General features: G+C 46.8%; 1 long non-coding RNA gene across 1 annotated transcript; it reads right to left on the reverse strand.

The window, feature by feature from the left end:
- Positions 1 to 3,276: 3,276 nt before the first annotated feature.
- Positions 3,277 to 4,811, reverse strand: LOC104850768. Its single transcript, XR_777059.1, has 3 exons — positions 4,584 to 4,811; positions 3,731 to 3,935; positions 3,277 to 3,599 (listed from the first exon to the last, which is right to left on the reverse strand). It is a non-coding gene; the product is annotated as an uncharacterized LOC104850768 (long non-coding RNA).
- Between the last annotated feature and the right edge of the window lie 6,189 nt (positions 4,812 to 11,000).

Below are 11,000 nucleotides of genomic sequence, written 5' to 3' on the forward strand. Positions count from 1 at the left end.
AACCTGGCCCAAGTCTGCAATCTCTCCTGCCACCTTCATGGCTGTCAGTAGTCCAGACTTTCCTAATTGTTTCCCTGAGCTGTGTGTGCTGTCTCTCCACTCTCCTATTGTAATTTGCTCTAGATGAAGCACTCAGTACTTGCTCCAGCCTTGCTGCTCATCCCTTTCTGGATGGCTGTACATCTTCCTACTCTTCACAAGTTGTTCAAAGCTGATTAAAAATTGTGAATATACGGGCAAAGAAATATAAAGGAATTTTTCCAAAGAAGATACACACATGGCCAATAAACAAATGAAAAGATGCTTGACATCACTTATAATTAGGGAGATACAAACAAAAACCACAATAAGATACCAGTTCACTTCCATTAGCATGGCTTCTATAAATTAGCCCCCAGAGTAGAAAAACACAATGTTGCTGATGACACAGATCAACTGAAATTCTTGTAGCTTCTTTGCTGATAGGAATGTAGAATTTTGTGCCATGGTGGAAAAGGTACGGAAATTTCTTTGAAAATTCAACATAGGGGTTACCATATGAACCAGTAATCCCACTTCAGAATATGTAGCCCAAAGAATTACAAGCATGTAGTTGGACAGGTATTTGTACACCCATATTCACAGCAACATAATTCACAATACCTAAGAGGTGGAAGGACTCTAGTGTCCATTAGTAGGTGAATGGATAAACAACATGTGGTATAGACTCATAAGGGGATAATACCCAGCCTTGTGAGAAAGTCTGATCCACACAACATTGGTGAACCTTGAAGACACTAAGCTAAGCGAAAAGAGCCAGTTCAAGTAGAAAAATACTATGTGATTCCGCTCAGATGTCATACCTAGGGTAGTCAAACCCATGGACAGAAAGTGAAGTGGTAATGGCCAGAAGGTGAGAGGGGAGTGAGCATCTGGAATTTGTAATCTGGTGTTTCAGTTTGGGATGATGAGAAAATTCTAGAGAGGGATGTGGTGAAGTCTGTACCACAATATGATTGTACATAAGCCACAAAATGGTACACTTAAAATGGTAAACTTTACATTATGTGTGTTTTACCACAATAAAAACTATGAAACAATTGTGGAAATTTGTTATGCTTTCCATATAAAACAAGCCATTTGAAGACAGGACCAGTCCTTTTTAAAATTTTTATTCATTGTGGGTAAAATATACGTAACATAAAATTATAATTTCAACCACTTTGAAGAGCATAGTTCAGTGGTGCTACACATATTCACATTGCTGTGTGGCCATCATTTGTAGGACTTTTTAAGCATCCCAAACAGAAGCTATTGTACCCAATAAACAAAAAACTCCTCTTTTCCTTCCCCCAATTCTCTGGTAGCCTCTATTTTGCTATCTCTGTGAATTTACCTGTGTTAGTTACCTCCTATACGTGGAATCATAAATTATTTTCCTTTTATGATTGGCTTATTTCACATGGTGTAATGGTCTCAAGTTCCATCTGTGTTGTGTCAGAATTCTCTTTCTTTTCAGAGGCGAATAATATTACCATTGTATCTGTTTCTTATTTCATATGTGCACCAATTTATCTGTGATGTGCATTTAAGGTTGCTTCTATCTTCAGCCTATCGTAAGTAAAGCTGCCATGAACGTGTGTCTACAAGTTCAGTGGTCTCTACAATAGGGCTATTCTGAGTCCTAGTTGGTATCTCTACAGATACAGCTAACATTATGTTGCTAAGTAGATATGAATGCGAAGGCTCTGCTGGAATCTCTAGATCTGGCTTTGAGCTCCATTACTAGTTAACTTTCCCTTTTGAACCTCTGTCTCCACATGTGAAAAGATGGGGCCAGTACACCATGCTTTATTGGGCCTAAGGGGCTCATGAAGTTTAAAACAAGCTGGGATGTGTGAATCCCTTTGTAAACCAGAAAACTCTATACACATGTAAGATTTAAAAGATTACTTTTTTGGGCCGGGGATTTAGCTCAGTGGCACTGCGCCAGCCTCACAAGCGCAAGGTCCTGAGTTTGATCCCTGGTACCAAAATAAATAAATTAATAAAAATAAATAAAGAGTGTTTAATATGAGAACACATCACTATCTATTCTAAAACTACTCCCATGAATACTTCAGAAATGCCATACATAGGAGGCAGAATCTTACATTTCTTTTTTATTTCTTCAATTTAAAACCGAGTTGGGGGGCCAAGGATTTAGCTCAGTGGTTCCACCACCTGCCTCACAAGCACTAGGACCTGGGTTCAATCCCCAGTACCAATATATATATATATATATATATATATGACTAAGTTGGTACCAACCCTGATACAAATATTAGGCATTTTCACCCCCTTCTTCATTTACTTTTCAGCTTTACACAAATGGGCATACAAATCTTGTAAAAATTTGGTTACCATGATACATGGCCAATGGTCTAAAAACAAATGCTTTTGCCCTGAGTGAGTAATTATGTAGGTTCAAGTCCATCCATTCCTTGAGGGCAGCAAATGTGGGTAATGAGCCTAAGTCTTAAGCAGTGTGAGACAACTTAATCCAGAAGCAGGCTGTGCAGGGTGAGGACCAATGTCCTTTCACCTCCTGTAGTAGCTATGCACAAAGCCAGACATGTCAGATACTAACCCACTTCCCACTCCCTTGGGAGGTTTTATTTGAAATGTAATAGGTAAACTTAGAGGGCTGTGATTTTTGGAGAAAGCTTTATGAAGTCCATTAAGAGCCACAATTTTGGGGTCAGTTCTGAGAAATGTTATTCTGTGACTAAGGATAAAAGCACTACGGTGATGACAGATTATTTTTCTTGCCTCATTGTGCGCTGTGTGGTTCTGGGCTCTGGGCCTGCGCTGGACAGCTGGTCCACCACAGCATTTCCCCACCAGCTTCAGGGCCACCACATATTGTGGTATTACTGACACTGGCGGTTGGTATTTTTGTAAGTTCTTGGTCAATTAAATTCAGCATTTGATGCCTTGGGCTTTCTGTGTTGTCCGTACATGTGCCAAAGCTCTCTTCCTTCCCGGGAAAGGTTAGACAAACACAGCATCCCTGTAACAATCGCCACATGGGATTGAGTGGCTCAGGGTCGGGGCAAAGAAACCCTGAGCATCTGGCAGTGACGCCAGAGTGAAGATCTCTGATCATCATTCATCTGGAAGCAGATAGTTGAGATGATATTTCCTGCTGTCTGCCCCAAATAGGACTCCACACGTATCCTCAAATATGATGCCACTTTGAATGCAAAGGAGCAGTACGTTTTAGTCTCACATCGTATCATATTCAATGATCCGGGAAGAAGAATAGTTTGGTCCTGGTGTCACTTACCTAAAAGTAAGAGGCATCGATGTGGAGCTCCTGAGACCTTCATATTAAAAGCAATTAAGATAACAAACTTTTGTGTGGGCAGCAAAGAAAGTCATCTGCATATTCCACCATCTTAGATTTGGGACAAGTGATTTATTCTCAGCCAAGGCAGTGACAAGTTGCAAGTTGGCCAATACTAAATATGTGATAACAAAGCAACAGGCAGCCTGTCAGTTAGGAGTAATACAACCTTTGCCATCACCACCTGCAGACCTCCAACAGCACCTCCTCGTTTCCTGACAGTTTTGCTCATCTGCTCAAAAATTTGAACATATTTTACATTCTGTCTTCCAACTTAAAAAAGAAATGCTTTGCTAAGAATACTTTGGCAATCAGATGCTCTCTAAAAGACAACAAAAATATCCCAAGTGTTTGCGGGCTCACCTTCTGTTCTCTACTTTGCTACGGGGAGGATGCTCTGCCGCTGCCATGGCTGTTTCCTGGTGGCAGGTTCTCCACGCCCTGAGCGTCCCCTCCAGCCACCTGCCTTTCCGCGCTCTCTCTCTCTCTGACAGCCGTGGGCCCTTTCCGAAGCACTCTTCTCCAAAGTATGTTTTGTCATCTATCAGTGTTCTGGCACAAGGGGTCCCTAGTTAAACAAGTTTGGGAAATAAATACTGAGTTAAGCGAATTTGTTTTGCTGCAGTGTTCTGCAAGTCCTTGTTTGCTGATAAGAGCCTAGAGCTCCCAGCAGCCAGCTCAGAGCCACCATTTTGTAAACACGCTGGCACAGAAAGCCCCTTCCATGGGCATAGCCCATGCATATCTTGCACAGCTGGTGTTCCACAAGATGCATTAGGGAAAACAGGGGCACAATACCAGGAAAGTTGTAACAATGTGTGCACAAACCTTAGCTGCTTCGCTATTAAATAAATGCCAGGCACTGCCTTGCACAACTGTGTGAATGCAACAGTTTAAAAAACAAACAAACATATTTGGGATTGGGTGTAGCTCTGTGGTAGTGTGTACTTGGTCTGTGCAAGGCCTTGGGTTCCAGACCTAGCAGTCTCCCCATAAAATAACCCAACAGACCAAATTCCAAACCAGTAAAACTAAACATAGCCATTCTTTAAGTTAAAAGAAACAGTTTAAAGCGTCTTGTGCCGGGTCCTTTGGCTGGAGGCTCAGTGTGACATCTGCATCTGTGAACACTGCGTTTTCCCTCTTCCTTCCTTCCCGCCTCTCTCTCCTTCCCTCCTTTCCTTTTCTTCCGTGTAACACTGAATATACAGCTTACAGACACACAGCTTGGCCTGTGCAGTGAAACACATGCCTCGCTACAACACTCAGGGCTTCCTGGTTGTCAGTTCTGAGCGGCATCTGATGCTCTCCAGCTTTTCCGCACCATCCCACTGCCGCGGCGTACGGAGCGCCAGGTTTAGCCCTCACAGCTTCTTCTGCTGCCCTCTTGTTCAGACAGAGGCAGAGGAGGTTCAGATATTAGGGAGTGGGCCTGGGAGAGGAATAAAGGTTCGACTGTGGCTGCGGCAGACAACACCTCCCGAGCCTGAGAAGCAAGGCTTTGAGGCTTTCACACCTAAACGGGCGTCGTCTCACCCAAAGGAGGAAGCGGAAGCGCCCTGAACTGGAGCATGCGCAGAAAGAGACCCGACACGCACCTCTAGGGGGAGACGTAAGACGCTAGGGAGACCTGCGGAGGCCAGGAGGAGCCGCTGCGCAGGCTCCAAACTCGCTGCTCCGGAGCGGACCGGTAGAGGGCTGCACCCTGGCCGAGCGGGAGGTAGGAGACAGGGAATTGGCCTGGTCGGTTCTTTCTAACCCTTCCCGCAGCCTCTTGGGCTTAAGCATAAGAATAAAGCTTTCACGCCCGCATTTAAGTGTCTCCCACTAATTCTTTTCTTTTCCTTTTTTTTTTTTTGTGGTATCGGGAATCGAACTCGGACCCTTGTTCTTGTGAGGCAGGTGTCAGAGCCACTGAGCTAAATCTCGGGTCCCACTAATTCTTTTTGTTTGTTTGTTTTGGTTTGGTTTTTGTTGTTTTTTCAGATAGGGTCTCACTATGTAGTTGAGACTGACCTGGAACTCACTATATAGCCCAGGCTAGTTTCGAACTCACAGTGATCCTCCTGCCTCAGCCTCCCGAGTGCTGGGATTACAAGCGTGTGCCACCACGTCCCGGACATCCCACTAATTCTTATAGTGAAGGTCACAAGGACCCACAGAGGTCTCTAATACTGGCTAGAAACTAGTCTTGCACACTTTGAGAAACTGAGGCAGAAAGATCACAAGTTTGAGTCCTGCCCAGGCAATTTAGTTAGTTATTTCTATCATCTATCTATCTATCTATCTATCTATCTATCTATCTATCTATCTATCTGTCTCGCTGTCTGCTAGGCCCAAATTCAGTCACTCCACTCTCCCCCTGTGGATTTCTTTTTTATAAGAATTCCATCTATAATAAATTCCTTTAAAAACTTGATTTGTGAGGGGAAAAAAAATACCAAACAGGTCACCTGTGTTAAAAATACAGGAAAGCAAAAATATGGAAAAAGCTTCGAGGTGACTATTGGTACTTTTGTATCCTTAAGTTTTTTTCCCACGTTATCCTGAGAAAGAGCTATTCTTAACTGTAGTTGCAGAACGACAAGCCACATTACTAAGAAATTCTAGTGATTAGAGCCAGCCTTTCCAATGACATAATGCCCCAGAGTTCCTGCCAGGTAGTGGATTTTAGTACAGAGCAAGCTCGTAAGAGTGGGGCTAGTAAATTTTAAAATGCCTCCCTTAGTGTTTCTCCGGATAGTAGTCCCATCTGAGAAAAATTAGGCTTTGCTCAAATGAAGGAATTTTCCTGATCTTTGTGGGGAGGTGGTGTTTGGAGAGAGTTATTTAGCAAATGACACTGCATCAGTGATTAAAGCGCAGATCGAGGGGGCCCTTTCAAGGTCGTCGTTGTTTGCCATTGTTGTTTACATCAGAGGAGCTGGAGCATGCTGAGAAAGGCACTGAGCTTTAGGCAGGGCCCAGGCGACCTGCAGCATAAGACCCAGTATAACACCAAGCAGTGGTGGTAGCAGATGGCTGGGTGACCCCAGTGGCCCGGGGCCCAGCCTGCTTTTAATGCAACCCTGGAATTCATGCTTTGGTGCAAAGATTGTGCGTAATTTAAATATCTTCCCTAGATGAATGCTTTCAGATGTGTCATTATTCTTGTTTTTGGGGTGCCTATGCCAATAGATGCTTACAGTGAATACTTAAATTCAGGGGTTTGTTGTGGGATTGGGATTTCTTTAGAGCCTGCAGTGAATTATCATTTCAACTGCGTGCCTTTTTAATAAAAGCATTTTACATTGTACTGAAAAGATTGCATTCTTTTGGTTTGGGGAAAATATTTCCTGTTCAGCTGAAGCCATTAAAGCCTGTTAGCGTTTCACATCTGGAAGCCTGAACGGAGCCTGCCTTCCATCATGGCCCAGCGAGCCTGGCGCTGGGCTGGGCCTCTGGCGCCTGCATGAAACACCGAACTTGTTTACCTACTGAGGCTCACTGGGGGCTGTGGGGGGGCAGGGAGAGAGTCGCCCAGCCTTCCTTCCTCCTGGGCTGGGGAGGGGGTCTTTCTTCTAGCTGGCCCTTGGGTGGCCCCTCCCCTCTTCTGACTTAAACAGCTTCTGTTTTCCCTCCCACCCAGTTTTCCAGAGAGCTAACCAACCCCAACATTTTCTGTGTGGGAGGGAAGGGAGTGAGGTTCCCTGAGGGGAAGTTTTCCTCAGAGACTAGAGAACAAATCCAACAAAAAATGGCTGGGGACTTACAGGCCCCAGGTCAAGGGGCACCCTGGGCCCGCTCACTTCTGTGCTTTCTTGCGGTGACTCTGCTGCCCCAGGGTGGGTGCATGGGAGCCCTCACCCCGTTTCGAGTGCTTGAACGGAACTGAGTATGGGCTCTATGTTACTTTGTGATCAGGAAGGTCCTCCTCCCTTTGCTGTATTCCAGGAGGGTTTCCTTTATAATGCACCTCTTCCCTAAGGAGGGCAGGATTCAGCGCTCACTTAGGACAGCCGGCTGTAACATGTCTGCTATTTCCAGCTGCTTTAGGCTCTGAGAAGACACCTCGTCAGCTGCCTCTGAGTCCTCGGGGGAGACAGCCGATGTCGTGGGGACATGGTTCACAGAGTTCTCTGAGGGGGTCTGATGGCCCGAGCAGCATAACCTGCAGGGAAAGTGATTTCGTGGTGAGGAGTGAAACATGCATTGTGTTTCTCCTGACCACACACGATCAGAGACACTAGGCAGGTGACCTTGGCAGCCTGGAGAAATCAGGAAGGGGCCAGGTTTCTGGCCTAGTGGCCTTAGCAGGGGGTGACGCCTCCCCGATGACCATGGTGTCCTCCAACTCCTGCTGACAGGAGGGATATTCTCAAGGGACAAGGTCAGCTTCTCTGTGGGGCTGGTGGTAGCGCTCTTCTGTCAGCCCCACAGCCTCAGTGGACTGGACTGAGGGTCCACGTCTGACTAAGATCTCCCTCAGGACACTGGGCCAGCAACAGGGTAGAAATCAAGGTTGGAGCCCTACTTCCTGCCAGAGCTGGTGATGCTGAGCATGTTTGGAGAGCAGTAGCCATAGCAACTGCTTTCCACGGGACAACGAAGGGGCCTAGGGTCAAATCGGCCCCCTTTCCAGTTTTCCAGTCTGTTGGGAGGTTCACCCAATCTCCCTGCCTATCCTTGGGAGCCACCAGATCAACTTGATGAAATGCACAGCAGTTCTAAGGCAAAGAGAGGCATTTTCCTGCAGGGCTGGGCAAGACCGGAAGCTGTGCTGAGCTCAGAAAGCCCAGCAGCTCTCCTTGTTTCTGGGTCAGGGGACCATGATGAAAAACAAGGTCGAGTGTGAGATGGGGCGCTGAGGAGAGCGGAGGTGGCCTTGATCCCTGTCTAGGTCGAGCTGTGATTGGAACACAGAACTCGGTGTTCCCTTTAGTGCCAGTCCTTTCCTTTGGGGGCTCAAGGAAGGCTCCCCAGAATGCTGGTTGCATCTGTGATGAGCCTGGAGGCTGGAGAAGCAGAAGGAGCCTGGCAGGATTGTTCAGCACCCACAGGACATGGAATTGGATGGTGCAGTTGGTGGTTTCCATCAGTCGCTGGAGGTTTTGCCCAGATGATGCCATCACATCTCGGGGCTGCCACCTGCCCGTGAGGCCTTTGCATCCTCCCTGTAAGTTGGAGGGGAGCGGGATTCTGTGAAACAAGGGCAGGTGGTGGTGTTGGGACCCCGATGATGCTGTCAGTGGCCTCTGCTCTGCTCTTTGGAGGAGGGTGGGCAGGGGAGGGAAGGCAGAGCCTGTGAACTAAGGTAGGTATGGGCGTCGGGAGTGTCGCCTTGGAGTCACCTGGCTCTAAAGGAGCTGTGTACCCAAAGGTCCGGCGAGGAGGACCGAAGGTGCACAGGGTCCGCCCAGGGCCCTGCAGACCTGACTGGCGCTGGGGTTTCCTGGCTCAGCAAGTTGAGGGCAAGATTGGGCTTCCCTGAATGTGTTTGTGTATGGAGAAGCCACAGACACACACACACACACACACATCTCGGCCACACCGAGAGTCTGTCTGCTTTGTAGCTCATCACTGGCACTCATCACCACTGAATGTACTGTTGATTCTTTATTGAAACATTTGTAATGTGTGTGCATGTGTGTGAATTCCGCTCCCAAATTCTTTAAAGAACTGAATGGAGGAACGATACACTGTTGTCCTTCAAGATCCACAAGAAACTAGTTTGAGGACCCTTCCTCCCCATGCCGAAGTTTGCAGGTGCATGGGTCCCTTATATAAAATGGAACATTTGCCTATGCCCTCAGGTGATTTATAATTCCTAAGACCCTGGAGTACTTGTTACTTTGTAACACTGCATAAGTGCTTGTTATATGGTATCCCTGGAGGACTAAAGGAAAAAGCCTGCTTTTGTTCCTGTAGATGTGGTTTTTCTCCCAGAGGTTCCTGTCTGTGGTGGGTTGAATGTGTGCACGTAGATTGCACAGATATAGAGCCCCACCGTTTTTCTTGTGTAATTTATCTCCCTGTGTGTCTGTAACATTTCCACCAAGGTGGAAAGCAAGGGTTCAGGGCTTAGGTTCCATGCAAGACCATGTCCCACCACTGTGGCTCTTGCCATCCTCCGTTCTCTGTGATCTTTCAGCAGCAGGGAAGACCCAGTGAGTACGAATCTGAGAATAACTTGCACTTAATTTCTTTGCACGTGAGTATGTTCAGTAGCTTATCTGTGTTCGGAGGTGCGGTTTTCTTACTCATTCAGTCCGCTGCTCACACTTACTGTGACCAGAGGTGCCCAGTAGGGGCAGAATTGGCAGAATCTTAGTAACCTGCACCACAGTATAAGCCAGCCAGACGAGGAGAGCCCGGGCTGGATTTTGACCGTTTCCATGATGCTGACCAGCTGTTTTCAGCTTCTGAGGCGCCAGCCCACCATGCTGGCTGCTGAAAGGATTCAGGAAGTCACTCTGTAGTTTGGGTCAGCGAAAAGAAGTTTCCCAGATAGTCTGAGGGGAGAGGGGAATGCTCTGATTATTTTATTTTTCAGTTTTTAAATTGTTAATATTGTCAAGCTTAGCGAAAGGCTAATTGTACACTACAGTGAACGTTGGAGACGCACTGTGCAGATTAGGTAATCACTAACCCTGCTGTATCTTCAGGCAGCGCCTTAGCCCCGTTGTTTTCAGATCATTTTCTCTAACAATCCAGGTCTGCAGCACGTTCCTGGGGTGGGGCGGACACGGGACACGATACACCCGACCCCTCTCCTCCTCTCCGTCCTCTGTCTCTCCATCCCCTTTCCATTTGGGAAAGCTCTGTCTTCCTGCTTCCTATCACCTACCTGCTGTGTTGTTCTTACTTATAGTTTGGGTTCCTCCTACAAGAGAAGCCATGTTAAAAGCAAATATTCTTGCACGGGGGATGTAACTCAGTGGTGCTGGCCCTGCCTCGTAAGCACAAGGTCCTGAATTCGATCCCCGGTACTGGGGGAAAAAAAAAGCAAAGCAAATATTCTGTTTTTGTTTTTTCTAATCTTAAAAAAAAGCGACTTTCCCTTTAACCACAGAATGAAACTAATGGCGCCTTGTGCCCCTTCCCCGGAGCAGGCACTTACCCAGTGGATCTCCTGGGGGATGACCTGGAGGGCCAGCGGGAGGCGGCTCTGGCTCTGGCTCCGCCCTCAGCACGGACCTTCTGTCTTCCCTCCTTGGAGCAGGTAGGTGTGCTGTTCCTGCCACATCTAACTCAGAGAATAGAACATCACAGAGGAGCGCCCTAGGTTTAGAACAAAACCCAGCCAAACAAAACAACAGCAAAACCCCTGGTGGAATGGATACATAATTCTATCTTGAGGAGCAGGTGGAATCCCGGATTGGGACTCTTACTGTGTGACCTTGAGCCAGTGTCTTAGCCGCTCTGGTCATGGTATTCTCATCTCTACAGCTGGGACAATAGCAGTACTTACCTCATAGTGCTTTTATGAGGATTAAGTGAGAAGCCGTAGGTAATGCCTGGCTGGGTCTCAGTTTCTGCATTGGTGAAGTGAGGGCATCGTTCCCTCGTTGGTCTCAAAAGTACTATGGGTTTTGAACGTGTTGTGAATAACGATTATGGTTTTTGGCACTGACCCTATGCATTGTGTGTCGGG

Source organism: Fukomys damarensis, unplaced genomic scaffold (genome assembly GCF_012274545.1).
Source record: "Fukomys damarensis isolate Sample0158 unplaced genomic scaffold, DMR_v1.0_HiC HiC_scaffold_7, whole genome shotgun sequence".
Taxonomy (NCBI): Eukaryota; Metazoa; Chordata; class Mammalia; order Rodentia; family Bathyergidae; genus Fukomys; species Fukomys damarensis.